Raw genomic sequence first — 21946 nt, forward strand, 5'->3', positions numbered from 1 at the left:
TGCCGACCCTGCCAGGATTCGAACCTGGAATCTTCTGATCCGTAGTCAGACGCGTTATCCGTTGCGCCACAGGGCCAGTGGCAGCATTTCTTTCTACGAGGCAAGTGCAATTGGCGAAGAAACGTGTTCTCCATGGCTGAGCAAGCTCCCAAGGAAGGTACCTCTCGTCCAGCTGCGTGGCCGCAGTGCGCCTGCAGAGCTTAGAGCTTGCCACACATCTGCTCTCGCTGCTCGACAGGTAGCAGAAGGCAAGGCGCGCGTTTTCCCGCGTTTTCTCGACGACCAGAGCCGGTTGATGTGCATGTAAGCGTAGCATATGAAACAAGAATAGCACGAAGCATTGGTAGTCAGGTGCCAAAGTCGCAGTATGGCATCAGGTGGCGATCGTATGTTTCTGTGGCCACCACTGGTTTGCAGCAAAGTGAATACCGCTAACTGAGAGCACTGTGTTGTAGCCCCAGTGGCGCAGTTCCGCCGCAGCAGCGGCCGTGTGCAGACGTGTCGGAGTGCTCGCTCCGCGCGTGTTTGGCGGCGCCTGCAGCTGGTTTGGTGTTGTGAGTACATCATGGCCTTTGCCATGGATGATCAGTTACGCCGTTACACGTTGCGTTTCCAATTTCCGTTCGGTTTTGGCCGACCACATGTCTACGAATTAGTCGATTTTTTCTTCGACAGATTGGGTCTTAGAGACGAGGAAGTTTTAGGATTTTCATACGATTTTCTGGCGAATGCCGTCTACGTGAAACTTGTTAGTGACGAGCCCTGTTTACGTGTAATGGACTTAACTAAGGGTACCGCCGAGTTCGTTAATTCTGATGGTGAAATTTGTAAAGTTGTCGTTACCCATGCTGGGTTAGGCCTGCGCACGGTCCGTGTATTCAACCTACCACTTGAGATTGATCTTGAACGTATTCGGCAATGTCTGTCCCAGTATGGGAACGTATTGGAACTTCACCAAGAGCAGTGGAGCGGACTTAAACACTTCAATGTGGATAATGGTGTCCGGGTAGCGCGAATTGATCTATCCAAACATGTCCCGTCGAACGTCGTGGTACAAGGCTTCCGGGCACTCGTGATGTACGAGGGGCAACCTCGTACATGTGTCCTTTGTGGCTGTCCGGACCATATGAAGGCCGCGTGTCCCCGTGCTAAACCAGTGCGTCGTGTTTTTCGACAACGTGATGGCCTTGTACCTGGGCAGGATGGTAATAGGCCGACGTATGCTGAGAGCCTTGTCGGTCCGTCTGTCGTTAGCGCGCCACAGCTGCACGCGGCTGGGGTTGTGCCAGACGTGACCGCCGCCGATGTAAACACTGCTACGGCGAGCCGAATGCCCGTTGCTCCTGACGTGGAAAACTATGCAAACGACGGGGCCGGAAATTCGCGCCCTTCCGATGCTGGCGTGGTCCGTGTGGAACTTCCGCCTCGGTTGCCCGATCAACATTTGCTCCCATCTGTGGAGAGTCTTCCACCTGAGGACTCTGGGGACCAGCCGCGAGTTTCCCATCCCTTTGACGTGTCTTCTCCAGTCAGCGTAGTTTCCGGCAAAGAACAGTCTCCCACGGGAGCTACCCCTACCGCTGCGAAATCTGACAACAACGAACAAGTCGAGGACATCCGTCCTCAGAGGAAAGGACGACAAAAGAAATCGGTCCGTAAGCAGAGTGACGAGGAAACTCGTACTCTTGAACAGAAACTGCAGCGTACTATCAAGCAATTCCGGACGGATGAATGTGAGAGAATCGTCACAGATGATGGCGTACCGGTCGTGCAGCATTCAGAGTCACCCGATATGGGGATGCATGTCGACAGTTCTGGACCCGATGCATTTATGGATACCACTCCCTCGCCGGGGTCGAGCAGGCAGCCTTCCTGGGCTGACGATACGCATTAACATGGCACCACCCTTCTTATGCGGGATTACAAAATTGCAACTGCTAATATAAATCGAATAACATCTGATGTAAAATTAAAATGTTTGACTGACTATGTGTATGCCGCCGATATAGATATCGTTTTCCTACAAGAAGTCGTCACACCCAAGGTCGGGAATGTCACAGGCTATGAGGCCCTCATAAATATTGGCGATGAGGCAGGGACTGCAATTTTGTACAAAGCGGGCATCACTTGTAGACCTCGAGCGATTTTAGAAACGGGTCGAGGGATTGTCGTACAATTCGAAGATTTGCTTTTGGTCAACGTCTATGCCCCGACTGGATCTACAGCCCGAACGGATAGGAGTGTTTTTTATCGCGATGAAATTGTGCCATTATTATCCTGTGGTTGTTCGAAGATTTTATTGGGCGGCGATTTTAATTGTGTTGTACGCAGAGAAGACCAGTGTCCGAATTTTAATTTTTGTTTGGAGTTGCGAGATTTAATTGATGGGCTGGACTTAAAAGATACCTGGTGCTTACTTCGCCCGCAGGTGACCAGATATACTTACGTTACCGCTGCCTCCGCTAGTCGTCTGGATAGGTTTTATGTATCTAAAGACATTTTAAGCGCTGCCAGGGATTGTGAAATATGGCCTGTTACATTTAGCGACCACTGTGCGTATCACATAACGCTTAGGCATGTCTCGCAGAAAACCTTTTTGGGTCGAGGCGTATGGCAACTGAACGTCGCACTGTTGGACGACGGCGACCTGAAGAAGGATCTCATTGCAACGTGGCAATGGTGCCTCCAGCGACGACAAAGGTATAGGGAGCGTGTTCATTGGTGGACAGAGCTAGTAAAACCGCACATAAAGAAATGTATTTGTCAGTTTGCCAGGGCCAAGGCGTACTGGAAGAAACAGACGTTGGAATTTTATTTTACCGCTCTCCGCCAGTTGTACAACGATTCCTCTGCACTGCCTGGCAATCTCCTTCGCATTAAACGTACCAAAGCCAAAATCACCGCTTTGGTTCGTGAGTCTCTGGCAGGAGCCCAAGTCAGGGCACGCGCTTTCGATGACACCTTGTACCACGTCATACGGGAAGCTAAAAGAGGCAGACAAAAAATCATTACTCAACTGACAGATGACGGTGGTCGTGTTTATGATGAGCAAGGCGAGCTTAAGTCTTTTATTCGGCATCATTTCCGGCAACTTTACTCACTGCCTGACACAGATGTCGAGGTGGGAGAGGAATTTTTGTCTAACATTACGGCATCGGTGGACCCGGACGACCACGCACAGCTCCTGGCCAGCATAACAAACTTCGAAGTGAAGTCAATCATTACGTCTGCGGCGAAAGAAAAGCTGCAGGATCAGACGGTTTGCCGGTTGAATTTTATCTTCGGTATTGGGATGTTTTCGGCGACGAACTGACTATCATGTATAATGAATTGTTAACGAATACTGCTTTTCCATCGCAGTTCACTGAGGGCCTGATAGTCTTAGTCTCCAAACCGTCACCAGGGACTTCACTCAATAACGTACGACCAATCACCCTACTCAATGCAGATTTCAAAATCTTTAGTCGGATTCTGAATGCCAGATTCAAGCCAGTCCTTAGTAAAGTGCTTGGTTCATACCACATGAACGTGGTTACTGGTCGATCGATGATAGACGCCCTGTGCGAATACCGAGATATTGCATATTTGACTTGGATTTGCAAGACCACGTTGGCAATAGTCTTTTTTGACTTCGACAAGGCATTTGATAGGACTAACCATGGATTTCTATTCAGAACGCTGGACAAACTTGGTTTCAACCAGCATTTCGTACAGATAATAAGGAACTGTATCTGCAATACGTCTTCCCGCGTGAAATTCAACGGCCAGTTAACAGCCCCTGTGACCATTCAACAAGGTTTGCGACAAGGGTGCCCGCTTTCCACGACTCTTTTCGCCATTGCTATAGAGCCACTACTGAAAACGTTTTGCGTCACCTTACCGGGTCTTCAAACGCTGAATACCAAGACCGTCTGTCATGCCCATGCGGACGATATCAGCGTCCTTATCAACAACGACGAAGAGTTCGATACCGTGCGACGGCTTGTCCACCGGTATGCCAGCGCCTGCGGTGCACGCCTTAACGAACGGAAATCCAAAGTCTTGCATTTAGGTCCGCAGGCTCGCTTCGCGAACACCGTTTGGTTAGAGGCAACCAACCAGCTCAAGCACCTTGGTTTGATTCTCACTCCGAATCCACGGGAAATGGTACGAGTGAATTGGGAACAGAAGCTCAACGTCCTTCGAGCTTTGGTTCGAGAGCACAATATGCGGTGTTTAGACAGGATTCAGAGAGCACATTTCGTCAATTATTATGTTCTCAGGAAGATTTACCATGTTGCCGCTGTTCTCCCTATTCCTCCTGTTATTGCAAACAGAATTTTAGCCCTTGCAGGCTGGTACATTTGGCGAGGTAATATTTTTAAAGTTGCTTTCAAGGCTACCGCTTTACATCGGTATAAAGGTGGTCTAGCCCTTAAAGATGTTGAATTACAGTGCTTAGCGATTTTTCTCGCTCGAACATCAAGGATCTTACGATGTAGTCAGACAGGTCTTACAGCACGTCTATTCCAGCAGTTACGACCACCGGATATGACGCCACCGATAAATGTTGGACATCTCCATCCCGAGCTCGTTTTTATTCGCCGATATTACGTGGAGTCCAGCTATGTGCATCAACACCTGCAACCACTCACTGCTGCGGCTGTCTACAGTGTATTTACGAATCGGCAACAGAATAACTCTATAGAAATGAAGTATCCTGGCAAGAACTGGCGACAAATTCGGATGAATATCAGCACTCCTCTTCTTCATTCCCGAGTTCGTTCCGTGTGGTATGATGTTGTGAACGAGGTGATGCCCACGGGGGAGAAATTGTGTAAGATCCAATTACGGCCTACACCGACTTGCGACACATGTGGCCATGTGGAAACATTGCAACACATATTATACTGCAGAGATCAGACGCAAATTTGGAATTGGACGAGAATGAAACTGGCTCTTATTAATAGAACGACGCCATCCGCAATACAACTGCAAGATATATTCCACCCGGACTGGAAATTATTTCCGAAATCTAAAAATAATAGCTATATCTGGTTAATTGGACAGTATCTATATTATATGCTGACGACAAAAACGCCTACACTTTCTGATTTTCATATGTATCTTATTGCCGAATATTACGCGATCAAACGATTACGAAAGTATAAAGAAAAGTTTCAGAATTTTCTCACCGTTGCTTTGAATGATGGGAAGCTTTAAGTGTGCGAACCAATGGGTACGATCATTGCTTTTTTATTTATTTCTTCTATTCTCAGGGTATCTAATTGTCAGTTTTCAGGACTACATTGCTTCATAGGTTGTACAATGTGTGCACCTAAGGTCAACGAGAAGCGGCATGCAACAGGATGCCAAACTTGTAAAGCCAGTATTTATTTCTGGTTTTTTACGTTACTCAGAAGCCAAGTATAGTTTAATTTGACGAAGTTTAACAGACGGGGCAGTATTTCTTTCTAGATACCTATCTTTCGTCTATACGGAACTTTATTTTTCTATTATTATTTACCATGCTGAAAGAGAAACCTCTGATCTTGTTGTTTGTGTCTCCACCAACTCAAGGAACACACAATAGTACCCAGTTACTTTAGTTAATAACCACAAGAAAACAGCACGGCGGTAATCTCGGCGAACATACTCTCAACGCAAAGAGATGACAACTTTGAATCACGCCTTCAGGAAACTGAATCATCGACGAATGCAGAACGACACGGAACCATTTATACTATTATTAAGTGAAGACGAGCTTGAGACGTCGTGATCCTGCGATCGACCACTGCAAAAAAAAAAAAAAAAAAAAAAAAAAAAAAAAAAAAAAAAAAAAAAAAAAAAAAAAAAAAAAAAAAGGCCACTAATATAGCGCAGAAGCTAGCCGAAGAAGGCACACAAAGGTGAGCGTATGGATGGGCTGTGTGGGGAGAAGGGAGGCCCAACAAAAAAAAAGTGGCGCAATTGATTAGCGCACGGTACTTATAAGTCAGTAGCCGTGAGCAATGCCGGGGTTGTGAGTTCGAGCTTCACCTGGGGCATACTTTTATTTCTTAGCAGCTGTCTCTGACAGCAACAGGAGGCTAGGTTTGAGATGTATCAGCTATTTGAGTAACATAATTGTGCATTCGAGACGCTAGCTGCGTCTTCCTCGGTAGTATAGTGGTTAGTATCCACGCCTGTCACGCGGGAGACCGGGGTTCGATTCCCCGCCGGGGAGGCACATCCGATTTTTAATTGCTGCTCTTTCACTCGCCGAACTTAGTGTAGGACGTTTGCGGCTACTAGCACCATATCTCTCGCACACAGGCACCTGTTTACAGCGCATCCTCGGTAGTATAGTGGTTAGTATCCCCGCCTGTCACGCGGGAGACCGGGGTTCGATTCCCCGCCGGGGAGATGCGATTTTTATCTCACAAGCCTGTTCGAGTGTTGCGCGTATGGGGGTCGTAAGAGCATTAACTTTGCGATCAAGGAGTGTAGTTGGTGCAAAATCTTAAAAAATGCTACATCTTAGGAAGTGGTTCTCGCATTCTTTATGCTTCAGAATTACTGGGTTTGCTGTTAACGCTGAATCAAAGCACCCCAGCCGACGCTGTGGGCGTAATAATCGAGCTCGACACAGTCTGCAAAAGAAATAATTTTAGCAGAGCGTGGTTTCGATCCACAGACCTCTGGGTTATGGGCCCAGCACGCTTCCACTGCGCCACTCTGCTGGCTGGGGCTTCGCTGGCTCTTCGCCACGTGACGTTCGACACTTGGAAAGTGTTGTCTGCGTCGCTTCCACGCGCCTGTATTTAATTGCGTATCATCTCGTACAGCTCTCAGCTTGACTTGTCTCGACTTTGCTCGACTGACGCTTGCAGGCAGCGATATTTACCACGATCGCCTCGACATGCAGCAGCGAGATGCACAGGAGTAACAAAGCACTCCACGAAGCGGCGACGTACGAAATCCACTGCCCAGCTACGCGTCGGCAACTAACAAAATGCCGACCCTGCCAGGATTCGAACCTGGAATCTTCTGATCCGTAGTCAGACGCGTTATCCGTTGCGCCACAGGACCAGTGGCAGCTTTTCTTTCCACGAGACAAGTGTAATTCGCTAAGAAACGTGGTCTCCATGGCTGAGCAAGCTCCCAAGGAAGGTACCTCTCGTCCAGCTGCGTGGCCGCAGTGCGCCTGCAGAGCTTAGAGCTTGCCACGCATCTGCTCTCGCTGTTCGACAGGTAGCACGAGGCAAGGCGCGCGTTTTTTCATTTTTTCAATGACGAGAGGCGGTTGATGTGCATGTAAGCGTTGCATATCAAACACGAATAGCACGAAGCATTCGTACTTAGGTGCCAAAGTCCTGCAGCGACTGGATAGTATGTACATCTCAGACAGTATGAGTTATTCCGACATGCTTTTCCGGTCATTATGCCCTCGCCGCCACTGTTAACTTGGATAGACAGCCTGCTAAATTTTACCGACCCCCATGTAGTTTAAACATTTCTCATCTGGATGACAGCGAAATCGATGTTGTCATCTGCACCACGTGGATGCCTATTACGCTCAATTTTCAATTTTCCCTCCTGAGCTGACTGGTGGATCCATATAGCGAAACCGAAATAGAGAAATGGTTTAATTTATTATGGCGCCCGGATAGCCCAAAATAAGAAGGAGACATTTGAGTTTTACTATACCGTGCTTCGAGAATTGTACGACAACGTCGGTCACACCACCGCCAACTTAACAGCAATTTAGCGTGTCAAGGCTAAACTCTTGAGCTTGAAGCGGAAAGAGTTGGAAGGTCTATTGTTCAAATCGAAACTCAAATCTGTTGTCGTAGCAGAACGAGCGAGCACGTATCAATTGATTCGGCAATAGTGACGTCGCAAACGCATCTTTATTGATGGTTTGAGGACGGGAGATGGGGGCCTCCAGACGCTCCACCGACATTTTGAACAACAGTACTCCCTCGAAGACACGAATGCAACGTCTATTGCCGATATGGTGCCGGTTATTGATAGTGATGTCACTCCTGCTGATAATGAAGAATTTTTATTGGAGTTTACGGCACCAGAAGTTTTTGATTCATCTTCAAATCTCTGTCCAAGAAATCCCCTTGTGCAGACGGTCTTCCTAAAGCATTTTATATTAAGTTCTGGGATGTCTTAAGTGACACCTTTACTGAAGTTGTGAATGAAATAATACGGGGAGGTCCTATTCCATTTGATTTCAAAGCAGGAAGAATTTTTTACTTCCGAAGAACCCGGGACACAACACACTTTACAATTTCCGGCCACTCACTCTCATGAATTTGGATTACAAGACAGTAGCCCGAGCCGTTAACACCATACTGACGCCGATACATCAGAAACTCGTACGACCACATCAATCTTGCACCCCAGGGGGGTCAATTATGACACCCATTGCTGAATATCGCAATGTCATTTCCCTTTCTTCGGTGACTAATGTACAATGTGCCTTGCTGTTTATCGATTTTCAGAAATCATTCGATCGTGTTAGTCACCATTATCTAGAACATGTACTGCGGCAAACAGGACTCGACGACCGGGTTGTGACTGTCATACGGAATATGATCACTTGGATACGTGCCAAAATCACCGTTAATGGACAACTGACCAAAGACATTAGCATCCAACGGGGTGTCCCGCAAGGCAGTCCGCTTTCCATGTCGCTTTTTGTGCTCTCCCTTGAGCCGCTATTGAGGCGTCTGACCGCGAACCTCACTGGACTGGCTGTTTTAGGAGAGAATCTCACTGTCCGAGCCTACGCAGATAACGTTGCGGTTCTGTTACGCCGCCACAGGGATGTTGACACAGTTAAAACAGTGATTGACACCTACGTACAAGCCTCAGGAGCACAGTTAAGTGAAGGCAAATGTAAACTTTTAAATATCAGGGGATTCGACCCTGTCCCTATTCCGTGGGCAACCGCTGTAGAACGTCATACATCACTAGGCATCATTATAGACAAGTGCCCGTTGCGAATGGCAGCTCAGAATTGGAAGCGGACAACAGAGAAACTACAAGGAGCTGTACATGAAAATACATGGAGGGTAACGAATCTCATCGTGAAAGTCAGAATTATTGACACCTATATTCTGTGTAAAGTCTACTATGTGGCGCATGTTTTCCCTATCCCAAAAATGATAGCAGAAAGAATTACGTAACTGTGTAGCAGATATGTGTGGCAGAGTCACATATTCAAGGTGGGGTATAGTACCATCACGACATCTAGACAAACAGGGGGCTTGGCATTGACGGACATTAGTTAGAAGGCAAAATCACTCTACAATAGCAGAATCATCGTTATCTGTAACACCTACCCTCATACCGTGACATCGAAGCTGTTTCATATTCTCCGTCCAGCAAGTCTGGTGCCACCAATTGACGTTGGTCGACTCAATTATCAACTATATTCGTGAATTCTACCTTGAAACGAACTATTTAGATGAGGATATTCTACACAACTCTGCCTTAAAAGCCCACTCTTGATTGACGTACATACAATTTACCACACACAGGGCATGAAATCCTTTGAATTCCACTCTGTTCCGAGGGTGGAATCTTATCTTTACAGTTGAGCAGAATGTGGCAACCGTATTCTTAGTGGTAATGAACTAGAGTATATTTCCAGGATTTTAGTTTCGTGGCTAATGTCTTTGAAGTCCTACCTATATGTAGGATGCTGGTCCATTTGTTATATGTTTGATTTTGTGCTGTGTGATGTGGATAAAGGAGTGCTATTATCCTCTGTTTCTTCTTTCTACTGAGTACGTTGTCAACTAAGGTAGGCCTATAACCACTGCTGTACTCTATTTCTTTAATTATTTTCAATTCATTTTCAGATTCTGGTTGGGGTTTGTGGTAAAGGTATAGGCCGTACATGAAGTAGTGGAAGGCTGCATGTGTATTTGTTATCGGATGCTGGAAACTGACTGGTATTACTCTGTCTGTTGAAATTACTGTCCTGTATCTCTTAAATACATACTGTTGCTTCCTATTCCCAATTGCATTGTAAACTTAATTTCACTGTGAATTCAAGTACTGAAAAAAAATCATTATTTTAATAGTGTGCTGGTACCTGTCCACAAGCACTGTACCTTATCCACACATTTTGCCCAGTGTTGTATTTTAGAACTCACAAGCTCTTTTTGTAAAAATATTTTCTTAGGTTCGATTCTATAGGGGAAATTTGTACTACATAACAAGTATTGCAAACAAAGGAATCTCCAGCATTGGTCATATAAATCTGGAACCTTTTTTATATTATTATTCCATATCAATTTCAATCACAGAGTCATCATAGTCAGTGCAAGACTAACTCCAGTGGACTCAAAATCATGAATAAAGTATAACTTCAAACATAGTTGTTCATACTGAAGAACAACATGCCAACTAGCAAGTAAGATTCTAACTCATACTTTTGAATCTTACCTCCCAGTTAGCATGTTCTTCACTATGATAAACTATGTCTGAAGTTATATCTTGTGCAAGATTATATGGCTCCTCTGGACTTAGTCTTGCACTGAAGATCATCAGCCAGTCATATTAAACTGCAGTGCTCTTTGATCTTTTCTCAAGTTCTTCAAAAAATCAATATGCAATAATAAAAAAGAAAATAGTTACATATTTATATGAATGATACTGGAGTTTCCCTTGTTTTCAATACTAAAGATCTTTGTTCAAAATTATCTACAAACATTTCAGCTAATTAGAGGCTCAGTGGGGAAACCATTGCTAACTTATCTGACTGGTTGTACAAAGCCACCTGAAATTGGCTACAGAGTAGGGAAAATCACAAAAGCAGCAATAATATTGTAAAACATAAAACATTTGATTCAACAATTGAAGTAAAATTAAAGAATAATTTTATTTAAAAACATAGTTATTTAAGTAAGTATTTGGTAAAAAGTGGATGAGCCAGTCACTCTATTTACTACATTACATTGATTCATAGTCCCGGGTTCGATCCCCGCCACTGCCTAAATTTTGATAATTAATCAGCATTGGCGGCCGAAGACTTCCGGCTTAAGAAGTCAGCCTCATTCTGCCAACGGCCTTGTCAAAGATGGTGGAGGAGCGGATAGAGGTTCAGGGCACTTTCTTGTCCTAGGGGTGGGAAATTGCCCCTAAAGGCGGAAGAATCATCAATTATCAACGACATGAGGATGCAGAAGGCAATGAAAACCACTGCATTAAAGACACGTAACGTGTATCCACAGGACATGTGGCCTGTAATTGAAGAAGTGTCATGATGATCTCTCCATTGGCAAAAAATTCCGGAATAGTCCCCCATTCGGATCTCCGGGAGGGGACTGCCAAGGGGGAGGTTTACCATGAGAAAAAGATTGAATAATCTACGAAAGGATAACGTTCTACGAGTCAGGGCGTAGAATGTCAGAAGCTTGAACGTGGTAGGGGAACTAGAAAATCTGAAAAGGGAAATGCAAAGGCTCAACCTAGATATAGTGGGGGTCAGTGAAGTGAAATGGAAGGAAGACAAGGATTTCTGGTAAGATGAGTATCGGGTAATATCAACAGCAGCAGAAAATGGTGTAACAGGTGTAGGATTCGTTATGAATAGGAAGGTAGGACAGAGGGTGTGCTACTGTGAACAGTTCAGTGACCGGGTTGTTCTAATCAGAATTGACAGCAGACCAACACCGACAACGATAGTTCAGGTATACATGCCGACGTCGCAGGCTGAAGATGAACAGATAGAGAAAGTGTATGAAGATATTGAAAGGGTAATGCAGTATGTAAAGGGGGACGAAAATCTAATAGTCATGGGCGACTGGAATGCAGTTGTAGGGGATGGAGTAGAAGAAAAGGTTACAGGAGAATATGGGCTTGGGACAAGGAATGAAAGAGGAGAAAGGCTAATTGAGTTCTGTAACAAGTTTCAGCTAGTAATAGTGAATACCCTGTTCAAGAATCACAAGAGGAGGAGGTATACTTGGAAAAGGCCGGGAGATACTGGAAGATTTCAATTAGATTACATCATGGTCAGACAGAGATTCCGAAATCAGATACTGGATTGTAAGGCGTACCCAGGAGCAGATATAGACTCAGATCACAATATAGTAGTGACATTAGTCAGGAAGAATCAATACGCAAAGAAGTGGGAATCGGAAGTACTAAGGACTGACGAGATACGTTTGAAGTTCTCTAACGCTATAGATACAGCAATAAGGAATAGCGCAGTAGGCAGTACAGTTGAAGAGGAATGGACATCCCTAAAAAGGGCCATCACAGAAGTTGGGAAGAAAAACATAGGTACAAAGAAGGTAGCTGTGAAGAAACCATGGGTAACAGAAGAAATACTTCAGTTGATTGATGAAAGGAGGAAGTACAAACATGTTCTGGGAAAATCAGGAATACAGAAATACAAGTCGCTGAGGAATGAAATAAATAGGAAGTGCAGGGAAGTTGAGACGAAATGGCTGCAGGAAAAATGTGAAGACATCGAAAAAGATATGATTGTCGGAAGGACAGACTCAGCATACAGGAAAGTCAAAACAACCTTTGGTGACATTAAAAGCAACGGTGGTAACATTAAGAGTGCAACGGGAATTCCACTGTTAAATGCAGAGAGAGCATATAGGTGGAAAGAATACATTGAAAGCCTCTATGAGGGTGAAGATTTGTCTGATGTGATAGAAGAAGAAACAGGAGTCGATTTAGAAGAGAAAGGGGATCCAGTATTAGAATCGGAATTTAAAAGATCTTTGGAGGACTTACGGTCAAATAAGGCAGAAGGGACGGATAACATTCGATCAGAATTGCTAAAATCATTGGGGGAAGTGGCAACAAAACGACTATTCACGTTGGTGTGTAGAATATATGAGCCTGGCGACATACCATCTGACTTTCGGAAAAGCATCATCCACACAATTCCGAAGACGGCAAGAGTTGACAAGTGCGAGAATTATCGCACAATCAGCTTAAAAGCTCATGCATCGAAGCTGCTTACAATCATAATATACAGAAGAATGGAAAAGAAAATTGAGAATGCGCTAGGTGACGATCAGTTTGGCTTTAGGAAAAGTAAAGGGACGAGAGAGGCAATTCTGATGTTACGGCTAGAATGGAAGCAAGGCTAAAGAAAAATCAAGACACTTTCATAGGATTTGTCGAGCTGGAAAAAGCATTCGACAATATAAAATGGTGCAAGCTGTTCGAGATTCTGAAAAAAGTAGGGGTAAGCTGTAGGGAGAGACGGGTCATATACAATATGTACAACAACCAAGAGGGAGTAATAAGAGTGGACGATCAAGAACGAAGTGCTCGTATTAAGAAGGGTGTAAGACAAGGCTGTAGCCTTTCGCCCCTACTCTTCAATCTGTACATCGAGGAAGCAATGATGGAAATAAAAGAAAGGTTCAGGAGTGGAATTAAAATACAAGGTGAAAGGATATCAATGATACGATTCGCTGATGACATTGCTATCCTGAGTGAAAGTGAAGAAGAATTAAATGATCTGCTGAACGGAATGAACAGTCTACTGAGTACACAGTATGGTTTGAGAGTAAATCGGAGGAAGACGAAGGTAATGAGAAGTAGTAGAAATGAGAACAGCGAGAAACTTAACATCAGGATTGATGGTCACGAAGTCAATGAAGTTAAGGAATTCTGCTATCTAGGCCGTAAAATAACCAATGACGGACGGAGCAAGGAGGACATCAAAAGCAGACTGGCTATCGCAAAAAAGGCATTTCTGGCCAAGAGAAGTCTACTAATATCAAATACCGGCCTTAATTTGAGGAAGAAAATTCTGAGGATGTACGTCTGGAGTACAGTATTGTATGGTAGTGAAACACGGACTGTGGGAAAACCGGAACAGAAGAGAATCGGAGCATTTGAGATGTGGTGCTATAGACGAATGTTGAAAATTAGGTGGACTGATAAGGTAAGGAATGAGGAGGTCCTACGCAGAATCGGAGAGGAAAGGAATATGTGGAAAACACTGATAAGAAGAAGGGACGATGATAGGACATCTGCTAAGACATGAGGGAATGACTTCCATGGTACTAGAGGGAGCTGTAGAGGGCAAAAGCTGTAGAGGAAGACAGAGATTGGAATACGTCAAGCAAATAATTGAGGACGTAGGTTGCAAGTGCTACTCTGAGATGAAGAGGTTAACACAGGAAAGGAATTTGTGGCGGGCCGCATCAAACCAGTCAGTAGACTGATGACCAAAAAAAAAAAAAAAAAAAAAAAAGCAATATTCATTATAAGAGCCATGCAAATAACACCCACCAATGTAAAGATATGAAGAAAAACAGTTTATCCAATTTTGTCTGAATGGATAAACCGAGAATCCTTAATACACATGGAAGTATTATAACAAGAGAAAGAGGAATGATAATTTCATTCTACTTCCCCCAAAGTACAACATTTTGATTCATTCTGCATTTATTTTCCATGACTATGGTGACACCCCCCCTCCCCCTCACCACCCCCCTCCTCCATGGAAGAAGAGCTAATGGGATGTATGTAATTACACTCCTGAAAATGGAAAAAAGAACACATTGACACCGGTGTGTCAGACCGACCATACTTGCTCCGGACACTGCGAGAGGGCTGTACAAGCAATGATCACACGCACGGCACAGCGGACACACCAGGAACCGCGGTGTTGGCCGTCGAATGGCGCTAGCTGCGCAGCATTTGTGCACCGCCGCCGTCAGTGTCAGCCAGTTTGCCGTGGCATACGGAGCTCCATCACTGTCTTTAACACTGGTAGCATGCTGCGACAGCGTGGACGTGAACTGTATGTGCAGCTGACGGACTTTGAGCGAGGGCGTATAGTGGGCATGCGGGAGGCCGGGTGGACGTACCGCCGAATTGCTCAACACGTGGGGCGTGAGGTCTCCACAGTACATCGATGTTGTCGCCAGTGGTCGGCGGAAGGTGCACGTGCCCGTCGACCTGGGACCGGACCGCAGCGACGCACGGATGCACGCCAAGACCGTAGGATCCTACGCAGTGCCGTAGGGGACCGCACCGCCACTTCCCAGCAAATTAGGGACACTGTTGCTCCTGGGGTATCGGCGAGGACCATTCGCAACCGTCTCCATGAAGCTGGGCTACGGTCCCGCACACCGTTAGGCCGTCTTCCGCTCACGCCCCAACATCGTGCAGCCCGCCTCCAGTGGTGTCGCGACAGGCGTGAATGGAGGGACGAATGGAGACGTGTCGTCTTCAGCGATGAGAGTCGCTTCTGCCTTGGTGCCAATGATGGTCGTATGCGTGTTTGGCGCCGTGCAGGTGAGCGCCACAATCAGGACTGCATACGACCGAGGCACACAGGGCCAACACCCGGCATCATGGTGTGGGGAGCGATCTCCTACACTGGCCGTACACCACCGGTGATCGTCGAGGGGACACTGAATAGTGCACGGTACATCCAAACCGTCATCGAACCCATCTTTCTACCATTCCTAGACCGGCAAGGGAACTTGCTGTTCCAACAGGACAATGCACGTCCGCATGTATCCCGTGCCACCCAACGTCCTCTAGAAGGTGTAAGTCAACTACCCTGGCCAGCAAGATCTCCGGATCTGTCCCCCATTGAGCATGTTTGGGACTGGATGAAGCGTCGTCTCACGCGGTCTGCACGTCCAGCACGAACGCTGGTCCAACTGAGGCGCCAGGTGGAAATGGCATGGCAAGCCGTTCCACAGGACTACATCCAGCATCTCTACGATCGTCTCCATGGGAGAATAGCAGCCTGCATTGCTGCGAAAGGTGGATATACACTGTACTAGTGCCGACATTGTGCATGCTCTGTTGCCTGTGTCTATGTGCCTGTGGTTCTGTCAGTGTGATCATGTGATGTATCTGACCCCAGGAATGTGTCAATAAAGTTTCCCCTTCCTGGGACAATGAATTCACGGTGTTCTTATTTCAATTTCCAGGAGTGTATTTGAGCTGTTCAAGGGCACTCTTCTGCCACCTGTGTCACCTGCACCTTCTCTCCTAGGAGTGCTCCACATCTGTGAGAGTGGGTCTGGGTTATACTATTTCCCCAAACCACATTCCACTTCTTTACGAGATGACTTGGGGTTTACACCCACTCTTCTCTACTGGATAGCTGGCTGCTGGAAGCTCTCTTGACTTCTTCTCTGTCAAATAACACTAGGTACAGGCACTTTCAAGCATCTTTCTACTTGTGAAATAAGTAGCCATACAAACTTTACGTTTCGTCAATCAGTGATGTATTTGACTTTCAAGCACAACAAAAATTCTCACTTTCAACATAATATGTAATTTCAGTAAGTATCTTGTACAGTCATATGTTGGAAACAAATTGATTTACATTTGAAAGAAAGTCTGCTTAGACACCATGACTTTAAGAAAAAGAGACTGAAGAAACATTTTGCCTCTAACAAGGCTGAGATAAGAGTCTACAAGAGTACATTTTCAACTACTCTTGTTTCACATAACAATAACAATCACACAATAAGCACAGAGCAGCATAAAAACTCCATGGTTCTTCCTTACACACACAGTAAAACCTCTATGGATTGCCCATAGGCTGACACGTCTACATTCTTCCCACAGCTGATTTTAAACCTGCACACACAAACATGTGATGTGCAGTAGGTAGGATTCTACGATCCCGCACTCTTTTCTAGAATATTGTGCTTTGTAGAAGGCTGACTGGCTCTAGATTTTACACATAAATTCTTGAATCACTGCATATCCCCCCTCCCACCTTCCCCACACATGATATTTTATACATAATAGCATGTCATATCTTAACAATACACATTTTACATAGGTTTATATATTAGAGGGAAACATTCCACGTGGGAAAAACATATCTAAAAACAAAGATGATGTGACTTACCAAACGAAAGTGCTGGCAGGTCGAGAGACACACAAACAAACACAAACACACACACAAAATTCAAGCATTTGCAACCAATGGTTGCTTCGTCAGGAAAGAGGGAAGGAGAGGGAAACATGAAAGGATGTGGGTTTTAAGGGAGAGGGTAAGGAGTCATTCCAATCCTGGGAGTGGAAAGCCTTACCTTAGGGGGAAAAAATGTCTACTTGTGTCTGTGTATGTGCGGATGGATATGTGTGTGTGTGCGAGTGTATACCTGTTCTCTTTTCCTCCTAAGGTAAGTCTTTCCACTCCCGGGATTGGAATGACTCCTTACCCTCTCCCTTAAAACCCACATCCTTTCATCTTTCCCTCTCCTTCCCTCTTTCCTGATGAAGCAACCGTTGGTTGCGAAAGCTTGAATTTTGTGTGTATGTTTGTGTTTGTTTGTGTGTCTATCAACATGCTAATGCTTTCGTTTGGTAAGTCACATCATCTTTGTTTTTAGATATATTTTTCCCACGTGGAATGATTCCCTCTTTCCTTTGAGTAACAACTCTCTGTCCTCTCTTGCACAATCTTTCACTTACTTTTTTCTCTACTCTTTTCTTACCTTACTTTATTATTAATACATGAACATTTATTTGTTGTTTCAGTCAGCTTTACTAATATTTAGGAATTGTGAGGGCTCTTTTTTTTCTTTATGTCCTTTTTCAATTGAAAACTTCAGGTGCTTATGACACATGAGTAATCTATTTTCTATTCTTATCTTGTTGTACTACCTTTTTCCTAGTATGTACTATTTTCATTATTTGTAGCTTGGGGAAACTCTGGGTGAAATGAAAGTGTTCTTTTGACACTCATTTACTTCCACAACACATAATAATGCTAGTTGTTCATAGAATTTACACTTTGCAGAATACTTCGTATAAAATTTGTGACTTTTGTCATGAAACTGTCCCCTTCTCCTAGGATCAGCACCTATTCCTTGCTTGTGGGTTGACCTTATGAGAGCACTTCCTCCTTCCATTCTGGTAGGTATGCCCCTTACAAAACATCTCTATTTTTTAGGCCACAGATCATCCTATCTCCACATAGGTACATCTGCCCTTTATACTTATTGATTGCCGGGTACACTTCACTTATCCTTTCTGAGCAGGCCTCACGGTTCAATACTCTAATATACATTTCAACGTATACCATAATTAAGTATCTTCTGGCAAAGATATAAATTTGTCTTAAAATTTGCATTCATTCTTTAATATATCATTCACTCCCTAGAGTCCTCCTCTTCTTATCAACTTCTATACTTTCAATAGATATTATGTCTATATATATTACTTATGTCCCACTATCCTCCAATTCATCAGAGTTTTTATTACACTGACATTGCTCACGCCTTTTCTTATTTATCCATTACTCATTACTATTTTATAGTTGTTCATTGTGTATGGGCACCTCTTCTTATGCACATTCAATGTAGAACCATCATAACTCCACATATATGTGCACATAATTCGCTATGTACACACCTTTTCCCCTACAACACCTGGCAGTTCTCACATCATGACAGGCTTTGTCTTATATAATTTAATGTTTGTATATTTGTGTATATGTGCATATGTGTTCATGTAGGCTGATTCTTCGGCCTTTTTATCTAAAGATAAGATGTAGATTATTGGTAACCACAGAAATAAGGAAGGACTTCAGTGATAGAAGTTTACGAATATGGAAAGAGGGAAAAGATAGACAGGTTCTCAACATGAGAAGTAAGAAAGGAAAAAACATTTGTGGTTGCTAGGATCAAAAAAGAGAAAGAAGATAGACCCCAAAGACAAGAAATCCTTCCTATCCCCCTTCCCCAGGGTCCCTACCTCTCAGGTACTTGAGTGAGATGCTGGAGGAGGTTTGGTGTTAAATCGTCTCCTTCACCATTTGAGGTCCCTGAAGGAATGCCCAATTGGCACTTCTTTGCTAATTTTTATGGCCATACCTGGGTCTTGAGTTTCCCCAATCTGTTGTATATTTTCCATACTCTTGTATGCTTTATCTCTTGTAACCATTTAAAACTAACTTTACATATTATAACTACACAAATAAAGTTCACTCAACAGTATCTTGTAGCACTTCGTACTAAGGTAATGATGGTTTTGTTTCATGCTCACCTCACGTAGAATTCTGGTAGTGTAAGTGAACGGATGCGGAGGTAGGTCAGCACCAGTGAACAGCAGCTGGTGTCAGCGGCATCAGGTGTACATTGGTTTCCAGGTCTGTGTCCCCACGACTTGTGTGAGAGCTGTGTACTCTCCGCACTGTATCCTCTTGGTTGAAGCATTCTATGCATATTTTTTCTTAGAAAAATATGTTGAAATCTTCTTTGCTGTTTTATTGTTGTGAATTTTTTATGTCTTCACAATTTTTCATTCAAATTTTGCTCCATTAGATTTTTGAACATATTCCAATGTCTCAGGGCAAATTTGTTGTCGTATTACGTTTGGTTGCTATGGGAACACACAACAGCTTCTTTTCTCGTTTTTGACTGAAAATTCGTGTTCTTTTGGACCTTTCACACAGGTCACCATGTTCTAACATTTTGATGACTTAAAGTGTGTTTGAGATGGTAGAAGTCTGACTGGTTCTAGAATTTACACAGAAATTCTTGAATCACTACAGTTGTAAGACATGCAGCAATTCCAGGGTTGTAAACTGTTCTTGTACCATGAAGAATGCTGCTGGTAGCTGCAAGGTCTCTTGGTAGACCATTCCCACCATAGACTCTGCTAAATCTGGTTTGTAAGCAATTTGCAATCTTGGTAGCACCACTGGCAAGGCTGAGGAGTCGGTCTGGTGCCACTACTTGACCATTCCGTTACTGTCTGGGTGGTCAGCATTTGTGTGATGATGTCGGAATTGACATAGTGTGGACAGCTCTGAGAATAATATTGACTTGAACTGGAATCCCTAGTCTGTAGTCATGAGCAAAGGGCAACCGAATCTTGCTATCCATGAGGGCAGATAGAGTGATGCTAATGTCTCTGCTGACGTTTCTGTTAGTGGCACTGCTTCGACCCATCTTGTATATCGGTGTGCTACTGTCAGGAGATAACAAAAACCTTCTGATGGTGGTAGTGGTCTCATGATGCCCAAGTACTGGGTGATCAAAAAGCCATTATAAATTTGAAAACTTAACAAACCACGGAATAATGTAGGCAGAGAGGTAAAAATTGGCACACACGCTTGGAATAACATGGTGTTTTATTAAAACAAACAAAAAAAAAGTTCACAAAATGTCTGACAGATGGCGCTGGACAGCAAAGTATCAGTGACTGCGCATGACTATTGTGTATAAAAGGAGCTGTAATGAGAGAGAGAATCAGATGCGCCAGGAGTCACAGCATGTTGACATTACCTGAAAAGGTGCTTTTAGTGAGGCTGTATTATCAGAATGGGGAATGTGCTAGTTCAGCATTATGATCTCATCACCATAGGAAGGGTTCAAATGGGTAAAGGTCCATTGACAAATGCAGCTGTGGTGAGAATGATTTTGAAATTCAAAGCCACGGGTTGTTTAGACGATGACCCCGTAGAGGCTGACCAAGCACAAGGCATAATGCTGCTGAGACAGTTCAGGAAGAAATGGAGACTGTAGCGGGTCTGTCTATGCATGGGGAAGTCAGCACTCATGCAGTCGCACGTTGCACTGGCATTCCATACACTACTCTTTGTTTGGCCCTGAGGCGTACCTTCCGATGCTATCCATACAAAATCCATCGGCATCATGAACTGTTACCTGGTGATTTAGTGAAACGGAGGGCATTTGCAGTGTGGGCATTTCAAAAGATGGCAGAAAATGATGATTGGTTGAGTAATGTGTTGTGGACCGACGAAGCTCATTTCACACTCCACGGGTCTGTCAACGCCCACAACTGCAGAATTTGGGCTACCGAAAATCCTAGAACTGTCATGGAAACTCCATTGCATGACAAGAAAGTCACGGTATGGGTTGTATTGAGCACATCTACCATAATTGGGCCTTATTTCTTTGAGGAAATGCATGATTCTGGTTTTGTAACTGCTACCGTGACGGGTGAGATGCATGTCGATGTATTACAGAATCGCATCATCCCCAGCCTGGCTGATAAACACCTGCTGGAAGGTACAATGTTTATGCAGGATGGTGCTCCACCCCATATTGGTCAGCCGTAACCTTCGTCATGATTGGCCTCACATGTCTCCGGACCTCAGTCCATGTGATTATTGGCTTTGGGGTTACCTGAAGTCGCAAGTGTATCGTGATCGACCAACATCTCTAGGGATGCTGAAAGACAACATCCAACACCAATGCCTCACCATAACTCCGGACATGCTTTACAGTGTGGTTCACAACATTATTCCTCGACTACAGCTATTGTTGAGGAATGATGGTGGACATATTGAGCATTTCCTGTAAAGAACATCAGCTTTGCTTCGTCTTACTTTGTTATGCTAATTATTGCTATTCTGATCAGATGAAGGGCCATCTGTTGGACATTTTTTGAAATTTTGTATTTTTTTGGTTCTAATAAAACCCCATGTCATTCCAAGCATGTGTGTCAATTTGTACCTCTCTATCTACATTATTCCGTGATTTATTCAGTTTGCAAATTTATACTGACTTATTGATCACCCGGCGTATGTGCACAAACCAGTCTGTCATTGGTGAGATATCTCTTACAGATTTGTGGATGTTGCACCTGACTTTGTTAGTCTGGTACCCATCTACAGCAATCTTTCTTTATGCTCAGCTAAACAAACCGGTACATCAAGAGCCTCACTGTAGAGTTCACACTCAGGTGGGCCACTCCATGAATATTTTTAAAGAATGACTTTCACAGTCCTCGGGGGACAAATGGGCAGGGCATGCCTTGTGACGCATCACACCAAACCTCAATCCATGTTTCTACTTGCTTAAATTGCAGCCCTGTAGTGATATCATGCCTGTATTTTTCAAGTTTTGGGTCATGCATCAGGGTCCTTGCCAACTGGTCATAATCAGTGTGGTGCGTGATATGGCTTCCACCCTTGACAAGAAACTGCCAATGATGTTCTTCACTCCACAAATGTGACACAAATCTGTCA

At 44.3% G+C, this 21946-nt stretch overlaps 4 non-coding genes across 4 annotated transcripts; 2 read left to right on the forward strand and 2 right to left on the reverse strand.

Moving 5' to 3' along the window:
- Nucleotides 1-3: 3 nt before the first annotated feature.
- Nucleotides 4-76, reverse strand: Trnar-acg. The gene has a single exon. It is a non-coding gene; the product is annotated as a tRNA-Arg (tRNA).
- A 6057-nt stretch (nt 77-6133) lies between these two features.
- Nucleotides 6134-6205, forward strand: Trnad-guc. The gene has a single exon. It is a non-coding gene; the product is annotated as a tRNA-Asp (tRNA).
- Nucleotides 6206-6312: 107 nt separating this feature from the next.
- On the forward strand, nt 6313-6384 carry Trnad-guc. Its single transcript has one exon. It is a non-coding gene; the product is annotated as a tRNA-Asp (tRNA).
- Nucleotides 6385-6977: 593 nt separating this feature from the next.
- Trnar-acg lies at nt 6978-7050 on the reverse strand. The gene has a single exon. It is a non-coding gene; the product is annotated as a tRNA-Arg (tRNA).
- Between the last annotated feature and the right edge of the window lie 14896 nt (nt 7051-21946).

The sequence above is a fragment of the Schistocerca americana genome, chromosome 8 (assembly GCF_021461395.2).
Source record: "Schistocerca americana isolate TAMUIC-IGC-003095 chromosome 8, iqSchAmer2.1, whole genome shotgun sequence".
Lineage (NCBI taxonomy): Eukaryota > Metazoa > Arthropoda > Insecta > Orthoptera > Acrididae > Schistocerca > Schistocerca americana.